The following is a 17,675-nucleotide window of genomic DNA, read 5'->3' as shown; positions in this document are numbered from 1 at the left end:
AATAGTGACCTGGAAAATAAAAGGCTAACTTCGAAGAGAATATCAGAGGGTCGTTTCTCCCGCATTTTCCACGGAAAAACGAAAGTTCCCTCGGAACTTAGAGCAAAAATACTACCTCTTTCCAACTTTTGACTGAACGCAAACTCCCCAATTAGAAAAAAATATGGTCTCTGACGAAAAGACGAGAAATTCGAACCACTGGTTTCCGAATGAAGAAGTAAACACACTATTGGGTTGGAACCCCAACCTGGAAAACCAGGGGAGAGTTCCTACATGAAAATTAGGGGTTTTCTCCAATTTCCTCACCCAGTTTTTTTGAATAACAAATACTGATTCGTTTCATCATTCAAAAGATTTTCCTAGTGCCAAGTCCATACAGCCCCCCCGAATGAGAACCTCCTTGACATCATCCCCTGAAGGGTTCCGATTTTATCAGGGTTGCCACAGGATTTAGAAAATCAAATTCCCTAACATTTCCCTGATTTCCTCACACATTTTGGTGAAATTCCCTGACTATTGAAAATGTGCCAGGTGGTTGAGAAGACATGATTAGAAATAGTTTCCCGTCAAAATGTGTCGTTCGAAACGTCAAACCCATACTACAAAGCAAATAAAGGTGACTTCATAATTTTTCCCTGACATGTTCGTCATTTTTCCTGACATTTCCCGGTATTCCCTGACTGCGGTAACCCTGTTTCATCCAGACACCATGCAGAAAAGTCCAAAGAGGGTATAGCAATACACGAATCTAAGAGGGATGAAAAAGTAACACGCACTTAAGGGTTGATGAATCCGCTATCCAGCTAGAAACAGGCGAAGTATCCGATTGGTGACGTCATTCCGCGGAGCACTTCCCGTGGAGGTTAAACTTCGGGGCGAAAAGGGCCTAGAAACGACGAGGGACACGGGCCATATTGAAACGGGGCTGGGTTGTTGAGGTCGGCGGAAAAAGGTCGGCGAAAAGGCTTTTCCGTCGTCGTCGTCGCGGGCGAGACTACTGGCGCGGGCGAGTACCGGAGCGCGGGAAAGCGGGAAAGCGCGCAAGCCCGAGGGCTCCGTAATTTCAGTTAAGGTCAGTGGTGGGCGCCTTTGCCGGATTGCTCGCTCTCAAGGGATGGGTTCCGCCGGAAAGGGTGCTTGTCTTGTCGCCAGGGATGGTTGTTTTTTTTTCGGGGGTGGGGCGCTTGAACTGGATTGTCGGCGGAGTGTCTTCACGGGTAGGAAAGGGTAACCAAGACTCGGAAAACTTACAAATTGAAAAAAAAAATTGGAAATTTCAGTGAAATACTTTATGAAATTTAAGGGGTGGGTTGCGCCGGAAAGGGTGCTTATCTTGTCCCGAGGGATGGTTGGCTTTTCGGGGGTGGGGCGCTTGAACTGAATTGGACCGAGCTTATCAGAAAGGAGCCAACCCTCATTTTCGAAGAAATTTAGCTAAGAATGTTTTTGAGTTCGACTAGCTGTATATTTTCTCCTGCCAAAAACTGGAGGTCGAAAAAAAGAAATTAGTTTGTGAAAAGAGGGGTCGAAGTTTATTTTCTACGTTGAGCCTTAAGCAGGGATAAAACTTCAAACCTCTTTTTCTCAGTTTCAACTTAATGTGGATGGGTTCCTTTCTGATGAACTCGGTCCAATTGACGGCGGAGCGTCTTCAGTGGGTCAATTGTTGAGTCGTATGCTCCTGATCCGGGTGTCTACTGAAACAGGCTGACCAAAAATCAGTGCTTTTACAGTACATTCCCAAGAAATTCAGTACCTCCTCAACGGAAAGTTCAGTACTTTTTCAGTATCTCCACTGACGAAATTTGAAGGATTTCAAAAATTTGAATTACTCGCTCAAATTGCGACAAAAATTATAACAAAATGAAAACACTTCTTGCGGAAATTCCGCACTTTTCCAGTGCTTCAGGACCGCCCTTAAAAAATCAGTACTATTTCCGGACTTTCCAGAAATTCCGGACTTGTAGACATCCTGCTGATCGATAAATCTCTATCTTAGCAATGCTTTGTAACGATCGAGTTCATTCGATATCGATTCAATGATCGAGCCGCAGGACTGGTAAAGGGTGACCAAGACTCAGAACACTAGCATGTTGAACAGAAAGGTTTAAAAGTTCATTAATTTGTGTGTACTACCTCTCGGGATAACACTTCTTTTTTGGTTGTTCGGCATTATTTGTTCTTTTTTTCAGGTTCGTTTTCCGGGTTAATTTGGGTTTGGTTCATTTTTAATACAGAAAAAAGGTATGAGATAAAATGTTAAACCAAATTTTAAAAAAATAAATAAATACATAAATGAAAATGGACGCAATAGAAAAGAGAGGAGAAATCGACTTACGGATGCTTTTTGTGTGTGTGGAAAAGTCCGGACAATAGTGAATTTGCGGATAATCTGAAACAAAGATATGTTAAATTTGAATTTTGCTTCGTGTGCGAAGTCATAGATTTTTTTATCTTGAGATTGCTAAAAAGCGAAAAAATAAACAAAAAATTCCTGCACATCAAATATACATTGGAAAGCTTTTTCAAAATTGGGAATATTATTTCGGAGCATGTACCCTGGAATATGGTCTTCGAGACTGCTTGTAAGATGAACAGTTCTGTCGTATTTATGACAGAACGACAATAACAGCGACCAAACCTCATTTATCTCAAGAACAGTCCCGGCTACGAAAAAAAAAAATAAAAAATCCAAAAACAGTCATGAAAATTCTTGACATCTCCTACTTCCCATGGAATTTTAGCGTGTAATTTTTCCCCTTGGTCCCCTCGAATATTTCAGCCACACTGAAAAAAAAAAAAAAAAAAAAAAAAAAAAAACATTGGATCTAGAGTCCAGACTCTTGAAAACATTGGCAAGAAAAAATACTCTTGATTCAATCAGATTTTTGCTTAAATCAAAGGGAAATCCGCTCAAATTAAGAGGCTTGGTTCTTGATTTAAGCAAAAATCCGATTGAATCGAGAGTATTTTTTCTTGTCGATGTTTTTAAGAGTCTGGACTCTATATCCAATGTGTCTTTTTATTTCCAGTGCACGTGAACACCCTGTTATCATCGCGTGTCGAGAGTCCAGGCCTCAAAGCCCTTTAATGGGAACTATTCTTTTGAATGCACTTGGACGACTCTGGCGATGAGGCGGGGCGATAGGGGATGAAGGGATTTCGGGGCGACTTGGTGGCTATGCGGGGATCACGTGACGCCATCCCCGAAGCTTTAGATCAATAGTAGACCCTCGAGTGACGTCACTGTGCGGTGCGCAACAAGGAGCGACGTTCGAACCAGCGTTGCCGCTTCGGCTCCCGAAATCCCGGTGAAAATGAGAGTGGATCCGACCACATGGGTGACAAAATTATCGACGGAATCGGGTGGTTAGTCATAAATGTTTATAGACATGTACTGCTACTGCATGCTACTGATGCAACTAATGCTTTTCCAGGGTGTCTAATATTTTTTTAAAATTGAAAAATCCTGATATTTTCCTGATTTTTCCTGATACTGCATAAAAAATTCCTGAATTTTTCATTTTGAAAATTCCTGAATTTTTCATTTTGAAAATTCCTGAATTTTTCATTTTGAAAATTCCTGATATTTTCCTGATTTTTCTCGACTCTTGGCACGGTAGGCAAAAAGCAGTAAGACTTTCTCCGCTGAGGAGATTCGCGTAATAAAAATTCCTGATAAAACGTCCGATTTTTCCGATTTTCCTGATATTTTCCTGAGTTTTTCCTGGTCGGCCAAAATTCCTGATATTTTCCGATTTTTCCGGTTTTTCCTGATGCTAGACACCCTCTTTTACAGAAATTTTAAAAAAAGGGAGTAAAATTATGGAATATTTCGATTTTTAACTTCATGGATAGAATTTGTAAGAGAAAAGAAAATATGTATATGCACAGGTTTCTTCTTCTTTTTTCTTAGTTTTTCTTTTTAAGTTATTTGAGGTTTTTAATACATGTGAGGATTCTGCAACCTTGAATTAGCATCATATTGGGGTTAGTGCACATCTATGCTCCAGGCTTTCAAATTTTCAGGGATCAAGGCCGAGTGGAATCTGTTTCTGCAGATCCATTCGTCAGTTCCATAATGTCGCTACCATCGGGATTCGAACCCGGGACCTATTGACCTAGAGTCAGACGCGCTGACCATAGGCCAACCCGGCCGGCTTAATTTGATTAATTTGAATGTGTTCTCTATTGACAGGTGTTTTCCAATTTACACTGGCAAGTCCGGGGAGAGGTTGAGGGAGGGGAGGCATCTAGCGACATCAAATGGGGGGGGGGGGGGGGTTGGGGAACATACCCTCAGCGCGATTTGGGATCCGAGAAATTTCTTTCAAAAAAAAGGAAGGCAACTTAATACATTGACATTTTTTGACGAAAGAATCATTTTTTGAAGTTAAGGACTGCTTCGATAGTAAAAATTGACGGATTTCATCCCTGTGACTGTACGATTATTCAAAGTCAAGCCGGAGAAGAAAGCACAAAGAAAGCAAAAAATAAAACACACAAAAAAAGGAGAAATTTTATCTCTGCGCCTTCTTGCTTTTTTACCCTTCCTCTCCGTGCCTTCCTCTCACTTTCTCCTCTTCTTTGCTCTTCTCCTGATTTTCGGCCCGAGGGTGGGCTGGGGGTGAAGGAGGCATTGTTGTAAGTGGCTCACATAAGAAACTGCCGCACAATGGATAGAATCAATGAGAAAGGTCGAACATAAAATTTTAGACCAAACACTGCAAATTTTGATGTTTATTCCGTTACATTTTAAATTTATAGGGATGCTTGAGTGGAAAAGTTAACGAGGAAACCAATAGAACCACTCTCAAAATCTAAACGTTTCGTAAAAACGGAGTTATAAGCTATTAAAGTTTCCAAATTTTGTCCAACCTCTCCATTCGATTCGATCCACTGTGGGCCGATGCACCATTAACGCTAAGCCACATCGTCCGAGGGGTCACCGCATTTCAGGGAAGAGCATCTAATCACTCGGTTGCGAGGTTGAGAATAGTTTAAGAGAGGGAACCCGTCATCAAAAAACTTCGAAGGCACTTAAAGATCGAAACTGTCCGCGGCTTCGAAGAAGCAGGGTCCATAAGATTTCTCGAAATAATAATTCTCTGCGCACTCTGCATTTACCTGAATGTTCCCGGAGTTCACACGGATTTGAGAGGCAGAATTCAGCACTTTCACAGCGCACAGGCAGTCAAACTTTCAGCCTTACAATACCTACTGAGAGTGACAGAATTCGTCGAATTTTTAAGGGGTTTTCCCCAAGTTTCCTGTATGTTTCATGATTTTCCTGCCAGCTTGAATCCCCTATTTTTTCACTTTTTCCGGTTTACGAGTCGATCATAACCCTGAAAAAGGAAATATTTATGGGTGGATTACAACGTTACGCCACACTGAAAAAAAACACAGTGGATCTAGAGTCCAGACTCTTGAAAACATTGACAAGAAAAAATACTTTTGATTCAATCGGATTTTTGCTCGAATCAAAACAAAGTCCGCTTAAATTAAGAGGCTTGGTTCTTGATTTAAGCTAAATTCTGATTGAATCAAGAGTACTTTTTCTTGTCGAAGTTTTTAAGACTCTGGACTCTAGATCCAATGTTTTTTATTTTATTTTTTTTTTCCAGTGCACGATCATCGTATTGATGCTGAAACTAAAAAGCTACGGAACTTATTTGCGGTGTTTCAAAATCCATGCCCATTCATCAATTGAAGAGAAAAAAATCCCAAAGTTTGAGACAAACTTAATATACCTCGATTCACCGCTTACAAACTCAAGTGCTCAAATTAGTTGAGAAATCTGCGTCGCCGTATGTTAAGATGCGAGCTTTTTCTGATTTTATCAGCAATATATGTAATGAGTCCAGCTTCAAATGATCGCAATTAGAGATGGCGGAATAGCTTATTAATATTAATCATGTCTTCACCTGGTGCCTACGGTTTCATCCGCATAAGGCTTATCGCCAGCATATGTGCGGCGCGAGACGCATTTGGAGCTTTTGGTAACAACTTACTGCTCACGAGTTTTTGGACTTACGCCCGTAAGACGGAAACCGATTCAATTACGGCCTAAATGTAGCAACACTCTTCGGCAGTAATGAAACAGACGTACAATTGCAGAAATAGCTGATGGCGCCTCGGTTGTTATGAATTTGCAATCTCCGCATTTCTCAAGGCTCTTTTCCACGTATAAACTGGAGGCTTCAGAGGTGTAATTGCTGATTGTTGTGTTTCAAAGAAAATCGGGGCAACGATCTATGAAAGCATAACCGATGCATTTAGGAGAAACCATAAATCAATCCTCGAGGTTTTCAAAACATTTACTGCAGACCTGGCAGAGAAGGTAAAGAATTAGTGCCAGTTTGGGGAACTGAAATTCGTTTTGTTTTTGAGGTTTTCCCAATTCGATTGTACAATAGTACAATCAAGATTTCTTCGTAAGTGTGTGAGGGAAAAATGGAACTATAGAACTGCTTCTCGAAACTTTTTAATTTAATTGAAAATGAATGAACTATAGATAATATAAAAAACATGTTCATATTTTTGTCAAAATTTATTGTAACACACAATCTTGCAGACGATTTAACTCTTCGAATACAAAACTCTCTCACCGTATTAGCTTTTAAAGCCCTTACAACTCTATTAACTCTTTAAGCTCTATAAACTTTGTTAATTCTTCAAGTTTTAAACCGAATTAAATCTTTAAGCTGTTTGAGGGCTTTAAACCATGTACACTTCCCAGCATCCTTTCATTTTCTTCCATAAGTTTTCCTCTTTGACTTCCGTTTAAAACTTTCATTTTTATGGAATCAACAAGGAAGAACAGACTCCTTCTGGCCTCGTTTCCTGGAAATTAGAAACTTGGCGTATACCGTCATCAAGGGTAGGAGGGCTTGAGCCACCCATCTCTCACTTTTCGGGAAATCTGATACATTTACTTCCCTGAGGTGTATAAGTGGAGATCCGCGGGAGAGGGGGGAACTATCATGTTTTCGAGTTTCAATCTCCTCACATTCCACTCCCACGATTTACTCCTTCAGACTAGAGAGTCTAGGGTATGCAATGTATGAATACATGCACGTATGCAACCTCTGTCACGTTTACGGACCAATTTTTTTCCTTATCTTCTCTTTTTTCCCTCGAAATTTGAGTATTATACTCGCTTATGGCTGTAACACTTTCTACACTTATTTTTTTTAGCAAAGGCAGAATAACTTACGTTCACGTATAACCTATTCTATTTTCAGAAGAAGTGTGGCACTTACGTCCTTTCACAAGCATTTTTTCCGCCCTTTATACCGATTTTTAGGCAAAGACAGAATGAATTATGGACTTCAAAAACGACATCAGTCACTTACGCCATTTTCACAACATACGTATTCCACTGGAAAAAAACACATTGGATCTATAGAGTCCAGACTCTTTAAAAAATCGACAAGAAAAGATACTATTGATTCAATCAGATTTAAGCTTAAATCAAGAACCAAGCCCCTTAATTTGAGCAGATTTCCTTTTGATTTAAGCTTAAATCTGATTGAATCAAGAGTCCTTTTTCTTGTCAATGTTTTCAAGAGTCTGGACTCTAGATCCAATGTGTTTTTTTTTCCCCAGTGTACTTACACCCTTAGCAAAATCCTACTGTATGATATAAAATCATAGGAGTAATGCGTAACGCATAACACTTTAGGCGCGAAGCGCATCGGGGGATTCGACCGCGGAGCGGTCACGGGGTAACCCTCTTGTAAAAAGAACCCTTTTTTATAAAAAACCGACAACGCCGCAAACAATCAATACTGCAAAAAGATCCCGTCGCCGACTGCCAACACTGCCAACGCATTGGGGGTTGTATTAGAGTATGGAAAGACATCAGCCGCTCGGGTCCGGCGCTGCCGCCCCCGCGGAAAAAAACCCCCGATTCCCAACCCCCTCGAACGCAAGGCAGCCCCTTATCCGTCGCGTCCCGCAACCCGGGCGGCGTGGCGACGCGCGCCGAAAGGGTGCTTATCTACGTCTGCTCCGAGAACAGGGTCAAATCCATATCCCCACCCATCCGCCCCCGGTTCCACCCTAGCCTCCCAATTTCCCGATTATTCCGAATCCCCCTCGCCCCCCGCGGTGATTGGCTGCACGCGCCCGCGTGTTTCATTCTCCGCGACGTTAATTGACGTCCCGGTATTAAAAGAAATAAGGGTGGGGGACGTTGACGTGGGATCGCGTCATGGGGGCTTACGCCGCGGTGCATCCCTTTACGTGCAGCTTTCATTGATTGTGTCTGCTCGCTTAAGGGATGTGCGCACCGGCGAACGTCACTTTGTGTACCCGCCGCCCCGTCCTGCAAAACAGGGTTGTCATGACGCACAGGGATCGAGTCGATGGAGCAGGTTGGACAAGATTTGGAAACTTTAAAAGCTCATAACTCCGTTCATACAGAAATTTGAGATTGTAAAAGTGGTTCCATTGGTTTCCTCGTGGAATTTACTGCTAGAATCACCCAGGGTGTCTACTAAAACAGGCTGGTCAGAAATAAGTACTTTTATAGTACTTTTTCGGTACATTCTCGAAAAATTCCGTGCTTTTTCAGCACCTCCATTTGACGAAATTAGAACAATTTCGAAAATTTGACAAAAAATGGCAAAAATGAAAAAAAATGAAAAAAATTCCGGACCTTCTTGCAGAATTTCCGCACTTTTGGAGTACTTCCAGACCGCCCTTAAGAAATCAGTCAACAAGAAAGAAGTCAGGTGTCAACAGGTCCGGACTTTCGGAAAATTCCGGACCTGTTGACACCCTGACCACCCCTCACTGGAAAAAAAAAACAAATTGGATCTAGAGTCTAGACTCTTGAAAATATTGACAAGAAAAAATACTCTTGATTCAATCGGATTTTAGCTTAAATCAAAACGAAATCCGCTCAAATTAAGAGGCTTGGTTCTTGATTTAAGCTAGATTCGGATTGAATCAAGAGTACTTTTTCTTGTCGATGTTTTTAAGAGTCTGGACTCTGGATCCGATGTGTTTCTTTCCAGTGCTTAAAATTTAAAATGTGACGAATTAAACATCAAAAGTTGCAGTTATAGTCAACAAATTCATGTCCAACGCAGTGCATGAAGTATCCTGCAGACTTGCAAGGTGCTATACCACGCGTTGCGCGCACCGTACTGTACGCGTAATGCATGAAGTATCCTGAGGTCTTGTCAGGCGCTACTATGCGTGTCGCGCCGTGCGCGCCAGCCCCGTGTGCCTGGTCTGATTGACTCAATCCACTGTGTGACGTCGCTCCTCTGACGTATGGGCGTACCTCTATTTTCACATGAGCCCTGAAAAACATGGAGTTATACGAAGCACAGGGCTCACGTGAAAGTTGAGACACACCCTGACGTCGAAAGAACGATGATGAGACGTGGGAAATACAATTTCCTGACGACATTATTGCACCAATGGACTGATTTAGCGGCTACGTCATTTGTCAACTGTAAACAAACACATAACCTTGTCTCTGATTCGCGCCCTTCGCGCCGTAGTGGTAAAATGCGTTTAAGTGTTTCTTGCAATCGGAATTTCTCGTGTTTAACGCATCCTTAATTGAGTTATATAGTCAGTGTTAACTTAGTCAATGACTATAAGATGTATTGAATTCTTATAATTACCCAACTGAATAGAATGTGTATATGAGGTTATGTTATTTTTTTTTTTATTTGAACCATTGAGATACTATACCGAATGTAGTCACTAAATCAGTCTATGATGGGTCAATTTCTTCAGGCACAGACATGAGAGGATGGATGGGAGAGCCGAAAAAAAGCCTGCCTTTCCCAGAATTCTGCTTGAGTTTTTCGGAAAATGTTGGTGATTTTGCGAAGTTGCTGCGTTTCATCGTAAAAAATGTATTTTTACTAATTTTTTTCAGCGAGAAGATCTCAAAATTGCCCCCAATATTACTCGATTTGCAGAATTTTGTCAAGGAAGCCTCCATCCCCAACTGGACTTCCTTACCTGCGTAAGTGGAGGGATGCTTCCAGAATATGGAAGGTGTCGGTTGGATGTCTTTGTAGGACCTCTGGCATGATGGGAAACTATAAATCAATGGTGACTTCAGGCGCCTGTTGAAGTCAGAAGTAATTGAAAATAATTTTACTTGCGACCACCCAATAATTTAGCTCGAACTGTTTGAAGCTTTACACCATGGCCATTTCGAGATTCGCTATCGTCGTCAGGCACTTAAAAATAAAACAAACGTATGAAACTTATCGTGAGACGTGAAGACGTGAGGAACGCGTCGCGATTTATCTCGTCACGATGATTTCTACACGTTTCTTTTATATTTTAGTAGTACCCTACGATGGGTGCGAATCCTGACATGGTCCTCGTGTAAAGTTTCAAAAAATTCGGACAAGGTAAGTCACAGAAAAGATTACTTTAAACTACTTCTAAAATATGACTTCCTTTAAACTTCTCGTCATTTTTCGTTCTGTTCGATGGATAACCCCTAAATAAATGTCAATTAATAAATTCGGTTCTTTTTCGGGGGGGGGGGGGGGGGGGCTTAAATTTTGAGTAATGAGAATCGGCGATATCACACATTGCAATAGGTTTAGTCATCTATATAGTGTTCTTCATTTATTACATTTTGCTCCGGGCGTTCAAGTCTCTCATTTTCCCGTTATTTTAAAGTGTCCTTATTACCACACCTGAAAGTTTATAGACGAGCAATGAAGTGCTGTCAATCAGAGCTATTAATGGATGCTCTAAATTGATTTGGTGTTCGTCGCTAATCGAGTTGTCAATCAGAACTAAGCTGATCAGGAAGTAAGCGGGCGTCTAGTGGAACACTAAGACGTTAGAAAGACGTAAGCACCACAATACGTGCACTGGAAAAAAAAAGTCGCTTGGATCTGGAGTCCACACTCTTAGTAACATTGACAGTAAAAAATATTCTTGATTCAATCGGACTTTTTGCTTGAATCAAAAGGAAATCCGCTTAAATCCAAAGGCTCGGCTCTTCGAATCAAGGAAACATCTGATTGAATCAAGAGTATTTTTTCTTGTCAATATTGAGTCTAGACTCTTGATCCAAGCGACTTTCTTTTTCAGTGTGTTCCCTTGTCAAATAATACTTATAATATACGGTGAATACATGAAAATGTCTACATTCACCTGATAATAGAGGAAATAATTTTTTTTTGTGTTCCTTAATTCAAACCTGCTTACAAAAAAACCCGAAGTCTATTCGAGTCAATTCAGGCCTTTCGTTGATTTTCGAGCGTTTTATCATTGCAGAATTTGCTCTCGGTGCTTTTTCTTCGAAAAAGTTCCGGCTACCGTGCGTCAAAATGGAGGAGAATTATTTTCAGCTAAATTCTGTTATGTGGACGAAAGTTTTCAACTTGGATTCGACGTCTTCACTTTCCGATTCGACCAACTTTGATGCTGGTTTTTCTCCCGGGCTAAAAGTTTAAATCTACCGATTCAAAGGTAAACTACAAACGCTCATCTCCTATGCTAATTTTCGAAGTTTTTTATAAAGTCGACGCGTTCGGAGTGGTTTTGAGTGCGATCAAGATCCCATAGGGCTTTAATGAGCCAGTAGACAAGGTGCAAATTTAAGCATTCTGATACTTATACATTTTGTAACTTGAATTTAACTTGTAGAACAAGATTCGCGCGACAAAAAATAAAATAAACCAACTCGGAACTAAAATGTCACACTGGAAAAAAAAAAAACACATTGGATCTAGAGCCCAACAGACTCTTAAAAACATCGACAAGAAAAAATACTCTTGATTCAATCAGATTTAAGCTTAAATCAAGAACCAAGCCTCTTAATTTTAGCGGATTTCCTTTCGATTTAAGCTTAAATCTGATTGAATCAAGAGTATTTTTTCTTGTCAATGTTTTCAAGAGTCTGGACTCTAGATCCAATGTGTTTTTTTCCCTAGTGCAACCTTTTTAGTTAACATCGGTTCACAGAATTTTGAATCCTCCGCTCACTAGAAAAACAATAATCTGTTTGGATCAATAAATCGCGCACTACAACGGGTTTGGCGGGCTTCTTAATCGATCAAAGTGCCCTCCCGCCTGGTGTTCTTCAAAGTGTTAAAAATTTGTAACAGCTGAGCCGAAACACTCATGTTGAGGTTTCCAGACTTTTGTTCATTCATGAGCGGAATTTTTTAATTCATACTTCGTGAAACGGTGAATCTCTTAGTTAGACGTTAATTTTAGCAATTTTCATTGCGCAAATCGTGTTCGACGTGAAATTTTGGCTAACCAACATCTATCAGAATGCTAGAATTCGTATACCATGCCTATACTGCCAAGCTAAGGAAGAATGCCGTATGAATATAAGACACTTGTCAAATTTTGGATAAAACATGTACTTCTGACGAAGTTTATGCATATTTTCCCTTTGTAATTTTCAGAGAATTTAAATTAAAGTTCGATCCAGGTAGTCTGAAAAGTTTGAAGAAAAATATTCACTGTTTTCCCAGTGAACTCGTCTGATACTGAAGGAAAAGTGGCAACCTCTGAGGGCTCATACGACGTTTTTCCTTAGAATGGCAAAATACAGGTCCATTCAAACCCAATCTTGAGTAGGGGGAAATTGGCGGTTTGAGCACAGTTCGAGGTCATCGGGAGGGAATGTCGTTGTTGATGTAATCTGATACTTCGGAATTTTATTTTTGTACTGCGCAATTGAATGTCATCCAGAGGGAATAATGTCGCAGGAAGTAGTGGGAAATTGGCGGTTTGAGCACAGTTCGAGGTCATCGGGAGGGAATGTCGTTGTAGGGTCTGTTGATGTAATCTGATACTTTGGAATTTTATTTTTGTACTGCGAAATTGAATGTCATCCAGAGGGAATAATGTCGTAGGAAAAATTATCAAATTACATCAGTAGACTTAGACAGGCAGTATGACATCATTCCCTGTAGTGGGAATTGGCGGTTTGAGCACAATTTCGAGGTCATCGGAGGGAATGGCGTTGGTAGGGGTCTGTTGATGTAATCCTGAGATACTTGTGGAATTTTAATTGTTGGTACTGCGCGATAGAATGTCAATCCAGAGGGCATAATGGTCGTAAGGGAAATTTAGTATCAATATTACATCAGTAAGAGCTTTAGAACAGGGGAGCATGATGACGTCGTCTCCCTGTATGGACGCTGAATTGGCGCAGTATAAAAATAAAATTCCGAAGTTCAGATTACATCAGTAGTCTCTCAGATTACATCAACAGACCCTACAACGCCATTCCCTCCCGATGACCTTGAACTGTGCTCAAACCGCCAATTTCCCCCTACTATCTTGCCCGTTGATATGCGAATCGGATAACATAAGGGGTGGACTATTAGAAGCGCCTATGGCGCCTTTTGTCCACAATTAATGATACTTCAGGGTGTGTTAGAAACAATGAAATGAATGAAAGAAGACGGTCTCAACGAAATGAATGAAAGAAGACTGTCTCAATGAAATGAATGAAAGAAGACGGTCTCACTGTCAAAAAGACGACAGCGAAGGACCACACCGCGTCGCGCCACGGAGTCACGCGCCCACGGGGCGGTTAGACCTCTACCTGTCGTCCACTATACTGCCGTGCTAAGGAAAAACGCCGTATGAACCTCCAGGCGTTGCCAAATTTCCTCTGATATAATACGAATTTATTGGGGAGATTGTAAATATTTTTCTTCCAATTTTTCAGACTATTTTGTTCGCAATTTAATGTATAATATCTGAAAATTCTAAGGAAAACCATTCATAAATTTCGTCAAAAATACTTGTTTTATCCGAGGAAATTTGGCAACTCTCGAATGTTCATACGGCGTTCTTTCTTAGCACGGCATTAAAAAAGAATCTTGATTTTCTCGTTCGTACGGATGTGAAGTTTGGCAGCTGAAGAAACGGACACAGGATATGCTAAGAGCAACGGAGATGGATTTCTGGAGAAGGTCGGCAGGAATTTCTAGGAGAGATCGGGTCCGTAATGATAGAGTGCGTCAGATAATGGAAGTCGAAAATGACATCGTGTTCGACGTCATGACCAAACAACTTGTTTGGTATGGTCATGTCAATAGGATGACGGAAGAGAGGCTGCCAAAAAAGATACTTGATTGGGTTCCTCCTGGGAGGAGGCGTAGGGGACGCCCAGTGAGAGGTTGGCGACAGGGGGTGTTAAGTGAGATGAGGGAGTGTCAACTCCCTGATAACCTGTGGGAAGACCGAGCTTTGTGGCGATTAGGTGTCGCAAAGCGCCAAAGAGCGCTATAACAGCGACTCGTATGTATGTATTTTCTCGTTCACAAAATTACTGGAAAACGGCAGTTTTTGGCATTTAGCCCTGTATTTAAAGGTACCAGGAGAAGTTTAGGCCAACCAGTGGCGTTTTTTGCAAGTTGGGGACACTGTTTTTCTTGCATTTAAATGTACACGGAGAAAAAAACTTCGTGCGTGGGACCCAAAGTTGAGGTCATATGGATCTCTGAAGTTTTCGGATCACGTATCTAAAACTTGAGGTCCAGCTGCCGAAGTTCGGGTCGGACAGCTGAAATACTTCGATATATACCGAAGGGTTCGGGTTACACATCTGAAGTACTCCGGTACATACCGAAGTGCCCCGATGTCTGACCCGAACTCCGGCAGCTCGACCTCAAGTTTTTGGATGCGTGATCAGAAAACTTCAGAGATCCATATGACCTCAACTTGCACCCATGCACGAAGTTTTTTCTCCGTGTATGCAAAACAATCGATTCTTGGTGAGGCAGCTTGCCTCACCAAGTATCGATATTTTTAATGGATTAAAATGGAGGAAAAAAGTGTTGCAAACTTGCAAAAATTGCCACTGACAATGAGCCAAGATTACCATGAAAAGTGAGAAAAAATAACCGACATTTTGTGTTAATATGAGAAGTAGAGGGCAAAGTAACCTACATGCTCAACTAATATTAGTTTTTTTTTCTTCTTCTTCAGGTTACAATAACTGAATCTCTGGCTTGGAATTTGCAACCTTGTCAAAAATCAGCTGAAGAAACGGACACAAAATATGCTAAGAGCTCGGGCAAACTTAACCTTAATTTATCTCGAAATTCAAAAATAAGAGACATCTAAAATAATGTAAACGCGATACAACTATTCGCGCAAGATGGATGTCCACATTGCATATGAAAATTGTAAGACGCGATGCCGTAAGTCGTGAACTCGCAATTCTCTGCTCTAGTTTGAAGCAACATTACAAATAAGACAAACGCTAACAAACACAATATATGGAAATACAGCGAGGGAAAGGATGCGCGTTTACGACGGCGCAGAGATACAACTATTCGTACTTGATGGACGTCCGTGCTGCATCTGAAAAATTGAAGGCGCGATGACGCGAAGCGTGAGCTCTCAATGCTCTGCTTTATGCTGTCAATGAAGCGTTGCTCTGATTCGGGAGAAAAGTTAAAAAAAAGGCCTGAGGACATCTCTCCTACTCACGTCGTGCTTGAAGCACCATTCCGAGTAAGACGAACGGAAACAAACACAATATGGAAAAAGGGGGAGGGAAAGGATTGCGTGTTTACGATGGCGCAGAGATTCAACTATTCGTACTTGATGGACGTCCGTGCTGCATCTGAAAAATTGAAGGCGCGATGACGCGAAGCGTGAGCTCTCAATGCTGTGCTTCACGTTCAATTTTGCAATTTTTCTCGTGCGATCATAACTTTGAACCTGAAAATAGCGTCAACTTGTGCTGATTTGCCAAAATTTTCTGAACCCCTCTCCACATAGGGAATGCCCTACCAGGAAATATCACATTACGCCCCTTTAAGCAACCAAGGGTCTACGCCCTCAGATGCGAGCCAGTCCGACCCTGGTGCCAGCTCCCAGATGACTTATGGGAGGACCGACTTTTGTGGCGGCTAGGCGTCGCAGAGCGCCAGAGAGCGCTGTGAGAGCGATTCTTATGTATGTATGTATGTTATGTATATCGAGGCGTCGTAGCCGTTTATAGGATCGAGCCTGGATCGCATGAAAAATAGTCCAATGTGAGAAACAAGAGTTAGTTCGCATGAAATTTTCTTCCTTCCCAGTTGTCTCAGAGTAACCTACAATATTGGTCGATTTAGGCAAAAATATATGGTCAACCAACTAGATCCTTTGGTTGATCTGACTAAAAAAATTATAACTCGGAGTGACCATTAATGAGGAAATTTTTAACTGAATGGGCATGATTTCTACACCAGAAAATCTGGCAGTTTATAGATCTTCGCAGTGTTGATCAACCGTATGGCCCAATTCAGCAGATCGTCGAGAACTTTTTGAAATTTCTATTAAAAAATAATTATTTTTTGGAATGTAGGTCCACTTTAGCTTAACTCTTTGATATTCACCTTTATCTTATATCGTCAAATTTTAGACACAAGATCGTAACTACATTTCGACGTTGCTGAATTTCTACTCGCAATTTTTTTTCTTTACCAGGAAACCCTCAGGACACTCTTATCTAAAAATTTCACTGATTTTTCCCCTAATTTTTCTTCTATTTTTTTTTTTTTTTTTTTTTTTTTTTTTTTTTTTTTTTTTTTTTTTTTTTTTTTTTTGGAATGTGTCAGACTCTACGTGGTGTGTCAGGAAGCTCCTTAAGGGAGCCCCTCAGAGCGAGCTGCAGAATATACTACGACCAAAGCCAAAAGGTCACGGTAAATACGACTAATTTCCTTCTAATTTAATGACAACTAAATTCCGCAAGACGCCAAAAATTCCTTCGGGGAATACTCGGATCTCCCTCCAGTCCAGGCTTTGGGGAGTAACTCCAGAGCTATCTGGTCGTTATTCCCACCCATGACCAGACAGGAGTCCGCGCATGCCGGGTTAGTCCTTAATTTAGTGATTTTAGAAAGATCTTCCCGCGTAGACAGGACGACCGACTAAAAAAATCACCACGCTTAATTTGGACGGAACTGTCACTAGGCACAGCGTCGACAGAGAAGACAAAATTTTCCCTTAATTCTATATTCTCTTATACAAAAGCAATTTAATATACTTATACATTAAATGCCAACTAGACTTATCAACTAACATAGCCGGGAGAACAGCCTCAACCGTAAGTTCTCTGCCTAGCTGTGCCTTCAATTTATCTCTCTCCTTTTAAAAGCTTCAGAAAAACTCTAATGAAGCCCCCTTATCAACCCCTTTATTTTTATTGATTTTTTTTTATTCGTTTATTTTTTTATTAAGTTATATATAATTTTATATATTAACTGGTTATATGCGATATCGCTGAATGTCTCAAAAGATACTAACTAACTAACTAAAACTAAGTAACTAGGTATATAATTTTATATATATTACTGGACGGATTAAATCATAATCAGGCTAGATAAAGTTCACGTTGATTTCTTAACATATTATATTTTTTTTACAAAAATCGAAACAACACGAGGCCTTTAAAATTTATAGAAATAAAACATGAGAGGAATTCAGACAACTTCCGAATATAGCTTGATTCTGCTTAAATTTTTCACGAATCCGCGTGTACTCTCATATTATCGCGGTTTCAAGAGCACTCTTGGTTACTCGGCCTCTGAATTTTTGCCGCTACTGAAGAACTTCAAGATTTCGCGTCTGGTTTCAAGTATTCATGTGTGCTGTTTTTAAATAGGTACAATGATATTTTAAGTGGTTTTATAAGTACCCAAGAT

General features: G+C 40.7%; 1 protein-coding gene and 1 long non-coding RNA gene across 6 annotated transcripts in view; one reads left to right on the top strand and one right to left on the bottom strand.

The window, feature by feature from the left end:
• The window catches only part of unc-104 (kinesin family member unc-104), a 147,277-nt gene that overhangs the window by 64,913 nt on the left and 64,689 nt on the right, over positions 1-17,675 (bottom strand). For 4 of the 5 annotated variants that reach the window (XM_072301746.1, XM_072301748.1, XM_072301749.1 and 1 more), the window contains one exon: positions 2,339-2,392. The gene's annotated coding sequence lies outside the window, so the exon portion shown is untranslated. Of the gene's footprint in view, positions 1-776; positions 1,014-2,338; positions 2,393-17,675 lie in introns of those variants that run through there. The other variant, XM_072301747.1, reaches the window with a different exon arrangement.
• Positions 9,761-15,673, top strand: LOC140224843 (uncharacterized). Its single transcript, XR_011900062.1, has 3 exons — positions 9,761-10,394; positions 11,278-11,472; positions 14,962-15,673. It is a non-coding gene; the product is annotated as an uncharacterized lncRNA (long non-coding RNA).

This window comes from Bemisia tabaci, chromosome 6 (genome assembly GCF_918797505.1).
Source record: "Bemisia tabaci chromosome 6, PGI_BMITA_v3".
NCBI lineage: Eukaryota > Metazoa > Arthropoda > Insecta > Hemiptera > Aleyrodidae > Bemisia > Bemisia tabaci.
Note: the sequence above shows the minus strand (reverse complement) of the source record. Positions and strands in the feature narration are given on the sequence as shown.